Raw genomic sequence first — 6495 nt, 5'->3', positions numbered from 1 at the left:
CCGGAGTCCTCCTTCGTACTTAACACACTTCTATTCCTCATATTCCACCGGAGTCCCTTGACACATACGAGAGAATCTGAACAGTTCCTCAAACTTGTCAGTATACTCAGATACGGACATAGCACCCTGCTTCAGCTGCAACAATTCAAGCTCCTTGGCCGTCCTAGCAGAAGTCGGAAAGTACTTCTTATAGAACTCCTCTTGGAAGACATCCCAGGTGATATAATCATCACCCTGCTGCAGGAGGCGTCGGATTCCTTGCCACCAATGCGACGCTTCCCCAGTGAGCAAACAGGTAGCGAACTCTACACGATGTCCTTCAGGTACCACCTGCGCTTGCAGTGCTCGTTCCATAGCCTAAAACCATGTATCGGCTTCAGTCAGACTAGTAGTTCCCTTGAACTTCGGTGGATTAACCTTCAAAAAGTTTGCCAGTGTCATCGGGCCCTGAACTCCACCTCCGTCATTACCATGGTTGTTCATCTGTTGACCAAGAGCCTCAGCAGTGGCTTGCATAGCAGCAGCCATATTCTCCAACGCAGTCATAAAGTTCACCGGGTCATTAGTGTTAGTCTCCGGCGCACGGGCATTAGTACGACCTCTCTCACGACCTCTACCGCGTCCACGAGGCGCCATCTGGTTCCTATACACACCAAACAATCGATATTAAGTTGATCAGTCTCAATATCGGAAGTTTAGTGCTTCAAAGTCCCAAATGCATGCTCATGAACGTTTATGCCAACTATATCAAGTAGATATACTAACAGTACATAACACACATACAGAGAATGCACAGAAGCATAGTCAGTCCATTCCTCAGACTCTACAGGAACGAACTGCTCTGATACCATAATGTAACACCCTACCATACAGAGTCTTATGCTTAAGTCATAATTCAGAGATGGCAAGGTATTACGACCTCTAAAACAAAAATTTAGTACGTATAGTAGTATGAATGATTGATTATAACTAGGAGCCTTATACAAAAAGGGGTAAACAAAAACCGTAACTCGAAACGCAACACTCCGATCGATAACGTAACGAGCAAAGGATAAGCTAACGTGAGACTATATATATAAAGAGTGTCAAAAACAGGAATATCAAGACTCAAAACCCGGTTGCGAAGATAACCGGTCCGAGCATAGCAATATATACATATAATAAAATAAGGAAAACCCCAAAGGAAACCCAAAGGGACACAAATACATAAAACCTATTCTCCAAAATCCCCTCTAGAAGGAGTCATCACAGTTTGTATTATTTAATGGAGATAAAAGTATCTAAACAAGATATATAACCCAAAACAGAGTCCTGAGAACAAAGGATCTTCGCTAAATCCAGAAGTCTCCAACATGCCTTAACGAGAAGCCTCACGTCCTGCATCTGAAAATCACAAAATCCGCATGGGTGAGAACCAGAGGTCCCCAGTACGGTAACAGCTTCCACATATATAATACATAATAATAGAGGAAAGCCGAAGGCAATCCTAGAACTTCCTCCAGGTAATATCAAAGCTTATAAACAAGCTAAACCGTAAGTGGCAACTGACTAAAGATCCTTCAGTCTAACTAATACTTCCCTTTTCAATTCCTTCAGACCTCCCAACCACCAGTAGGAGTATAATATAGCAAACACATTTATATCAGATAAGAAATTTACAAATAGGAACAGATAAGGCATTTAGGCAATTAGCAAGTAATATGCAGTCAAATAGGCAATCGCGCGAACGCGCGGGTTGAAGATTAGCCAAACGACGCGTGAGCGTCAGCCACGCGTACGTGTGGGTGCTCTTGCGCCCAGGCACAAAACTGGCACAACTCTGGCACAACTCTCTAGAAAATGGCTGGGCATTCGATGCAGCGCATCGACGCGCTCGCGCACACCACGCGCACGCGTGGATGGTGCTTCCTGGAAGAACGGCGCGTACGCGCCAAGTGCGCCTACGCGCGTGGGGTCATTCTGCTAAAAATTTTCTAAGTTAAAAACTGCAGAATTCACAGATTCAACCCCCAATCTTCCGACGGTCATAACTCTCTCATTTTAAATCATTTTTCATCCGTTCTTCGAACGGCATGGACATCCCGGATCCAATTTCATTTCTAAACAGATTTGGCACAAATCAGAGATCCGTAGTCCAAGTTATGTCCCGTCAAAGTATGCCTAAAAATCATATTTTCATTCAAAACCACAAAGTGCCATTTTCAAAACAAGCCACTTTCAACTCTTTTCAAAATCAATCAAAACATGCCAATTTCAACCCTTCTCTTTGAAATCATTCAAAATGTACCAAAATCAACAACAAGCCATCCTCAACTCACACATTGATATTTTACCAAAATTCCCAAAACTACATCTAACCATTTTAACACTTCTCAATCAATGGCTAAAGGACAAACACAATCTCATGTCATACATCCTTCTCATCCCAATTTTCAATAATATCAATTTCCAAATCAACCATCATTATACATTATCAACATCATACTCACCATCAACATGGTACCACCCATCAATTCAACCTCAATCATCCATCAAGCATATATCACAACATGCATTTCTCATATTTCACACAATCAAGGCATCAATATTCATAATCACATATATGATCACATCATATATCTCAACCATTCAACAACATCATCAATTCAATGCCTATCTTAGGGCCTCTAGCCTAAGTATTTCCTACCACATTACATATTAGATACGGGAAACCGAAACCATACCTTAGCCAATTTCCCAAGCTCAACCGGAGCACTTCCAAACCACTTGTCCACAAGCTCTCAAGGTATCAACACCTCTAAGGACAGATTTTATCACACAAAACCCTCTTCCAAGCTTTCCAAAATCACCAATCAAGCTCCAATATTCACATATACACAACCTAAGCCACAATCATCATACCCATACACAACATCTCAATACCCAAACATCATAGAACAACAAATTACACTAGAGTTGAGAATCTTACCACACCCAAGGTCCAAGGAGACAAGATTAATCTTCTCCTTCAAGAGAGTTGGGTCCTATAACATCAAAGAACCCAAAATCTCAATATTTTTGCTCATGAAACTCGAAATCAAGGGCTGGAATTTTAAACAGTAAAACGTGACTTACTTCAAGATTAATTGTATGGGTTTTGTAAAGCTTTCCACGGTGAACGCGTAGCCGCAAACGGAGCGGCAATCGGAGCTCTAGATCAAAAGTTATGGTGGTTTGAAGATCAAGTGAGAGAAAGAACTTGAGAGAGTGTTCTTCCCTCCATAGCCTCCATTTTCAGCGTGTTTAGTGTGTTGTGAGGAGAGAGAGTACTGAAAACTAGGATTTTGGTTTAGTTTAGTTGGGCCAAGGGCCCACTTTAGGTCCGGTTGGACCGGTTTGGCCCGTTCGGTCCAATCTTGGTCCGAATTCTATAAAATTGGTACCGGAATTCTCGTCTCAATCTCCTCTATCACATTTAGCCATAAAAATAACATTTTTGGCTTTCTAGAATAAATTCTCATTTATGGGTTAATTAGCCGTTAATTAAACGGGTCTTACATTTCTTAATTTATTTTTTATAACTCATTGAATACAATTTATTATAGTAAATTAATTATATCAACTAATTGATTTGATTAGGTATTTAAATATCACATGATTTATTATAATTTATATCAATCAAATAATTGTAATTTATTATATCAATTATTTTAATTCATTAATTTATAAGGTACATAATAACATAGATGATTTGTTACTTATACTGATTAGATACCATAAATACATATTAATTTAGTTAAAAAAAATCATTGTCTCCTATGTTTTTCTATTTATTTTTTTTAATTCATTAAATCCAATCAATTATAATAAATTAATTATATCAACTAATTAATTCAATCAATTATTTTCTAATTTATTTTTTTAATTCAATAAATCAAATAAAATTAATTATACTAATTATTTGTATCGACTAATTGATTTGGTTAATTCTTAAAAATATTTTTATTTAATTTATTTTATTTATTTAAATATAGCTAATTAGTTATTTAATTTTATTAGGATAAATATCAAATTCTATTTCTAATATAAAAATACAAAATTTTATTCATTCCATTTTTATTTTACCATTATAAAAGACCATATATACTAGAAGAAAATATCATTCATTTACCAATTACTCTTTCATTGGGTAACTTTTACAACAATTTTTTCTTCCTATGATGCATTGTCACAAGAAGGCAACTATCATGCACACAAATCATTTATAGACCATGGTGTTATCATGTTTGCATAAATAAAAAAAAATTTGTAATTAAACTTAAGTCATTTACCTATTTGTGTGGTATATTGTAGTGTGAAATTACTTTTAATTTGTGTTGTGCAATGATATTATAGTTTAATTTAAGCTTTTATTTTAGAATTGTATTATGATTTTATCTCATCATTTTCTCTTAGATATTAAGTTGATGTATTTTTATTTATTATTATTGAAGCGGATGTGATATAAAATTTGTAAAAAGAAAAAAAAATTTACATTCAATTTATTTTATTGTAGTCTTCTATTCTTCTATTTCTTTTTATTTTTTTATTCATTTTATTTTATTTTTAAATATCATATAATTTGTTATAATTTATCCCAATTAATTAATTGTAATTTATTACATCAGTTAGTTTAATTTATTAATTTATAATAGAAGTTAAACCCAGGTTCAAAATGCTGAAACAAAGAAAAGAAAACATTGGGTATATGATTAGAGAAAAATGTATAATAATGACAAAATATACTAAAACTGGATTTTTTCTCCAACTAATAAAAGTGAGGTGTTAATTCCTCATGAATTCATTTTTCTATAAAATGAAATCACTATTTTCTTTTCTAAATTTATTTTAGAAAAATATATTTATTATAATTATATTACAATTAACATTTAACGAATAATGCATGATTATACTAATTTAGAGAAATATTTTTATTATAATTATATAAAATCAATATTTAATACATTATCAACTAATAAAAGTGAGGTGTCAATTCCTCATGAATTCATTTTTCCTCCAAAATGAAAGTACTATTCTCTCTTCTAAATTTATTTTAGAAAAATATCTTTATTATAATTATATTACAATATTACAATTAGCATTTAATGAATAATGCATAATTATAATAATTTAGAAAAATAAAATAAAGTCCAGTAATTTATCTTCCGACTGCACACATGTATAGAATAACTTTTAAGAAGGAGTCATGTATAATAAATACGGTCGATGATTTAAAATTGTATACTAACATTGATATAATATTATTTCAGGTATATGTTTTGCAGGCATCAAAGAAAAGTGTTGAGTTGTTTTTTAGTATATTTAAATTATTTATTGTTTATTAGAGAATTTTGTGCATTAGAATTCTCTAATAATTTATTATTTATTTTGAGCTAATTTTGATATGTTCTTACTTGACATTAAAATAACATATAAAAATTTGTTTGTGGGTCTAAGTATTATTAAGTTATTTATGGTCATATTAAGTATATATGTTTGATTTATTGAAAAAAATAGATTACTAAAACCAATTAATAACTATTTTAGAGTTAATATATTTAACACTAGCTTAAGAAAAAATAAATAATACATAACATGTCATATTTTTATTAGTCAAATTATTATAATTTAAATTAATCTTAACAAAATAATTTAAAATTATAATTTTAATCGTATCACGTGCATAGCACGGGTTAATACACTTGTTATAAATTCTTATTTCTTAATGTAACAGCCCAGACCACCCCGCTAGCACGATATTGTCCGCTTTGGCACACAAGGCTTCACGGTTTTGCCTTTGACGATAGGGATGATAGGCGAAGCCCCCCTCCTACACTCACTCGTCAAAACGCGTCATGCTAGGGAGAGGTATCCACACCCTTATAAGGCATGCTTCGTTCCCCTCCCCAACCGATGTGGAACCTTACAATCCACCCCCTAAGGGAGTCCAGCGCCCTCGCTGGCACATCGATCCGGGTTCTGGCTCTGATACCATAATGTAACAGCCCAGACCACCCCGCTAGCACGATATTGTCCGCTTTGGCACACAAGGCCTCACGGTTTTGCCTTTGACGATAGGGATGATAGGCGAAGCCCCCCACACTCACTCGTCAAAACGCGTCATGCTAGGGAGAGGTATCCACACCCTTATAAGGCATGCTTCGTTCCCCTCCCCAACCGATGTGAGACCTTACACTTAAAATTATTCACTTCTATTTAATTTTCTCAGCCACAGTACCGGACAGATCGCAGCTGGTCAGATTTCAGTGCGCATTTTTTATTCAGAAAATCATATTTTTCAACTCAGAAAAATTCACTGAGTCCAAATATCATATTTAAATTATCAAATTTCAATTGCTAAATTTTCTAGCTTTGGAGGAAAACGTCAAATCAATAGAGCTAAATCAAATCCAAATATCAAGGCTAGTCAAAAGAAAAGAGTGTTGCTGAAATACCATTCTTGTGCAAGTCAAATAG

Source organism: Arachis ipaensis, chromosome B04 (assembly GCF_000816755.2).
Source record: "Arachis ipaensis cultivar K30076 chromosome B04, Araip1.1, whole genome shotgun sequence".
Taxonomy (NCBI): Eukaryota; Viridiplantae; Streptophyta; class Magnoliopsida; order Fabales; family Fabaceae; genus Arachis; species Arachis ipaensis.
The sequence above is the reverse complement of the archived record's forward strand: the minus strand, read 5'-3'. Positions refer to the sequence as shown.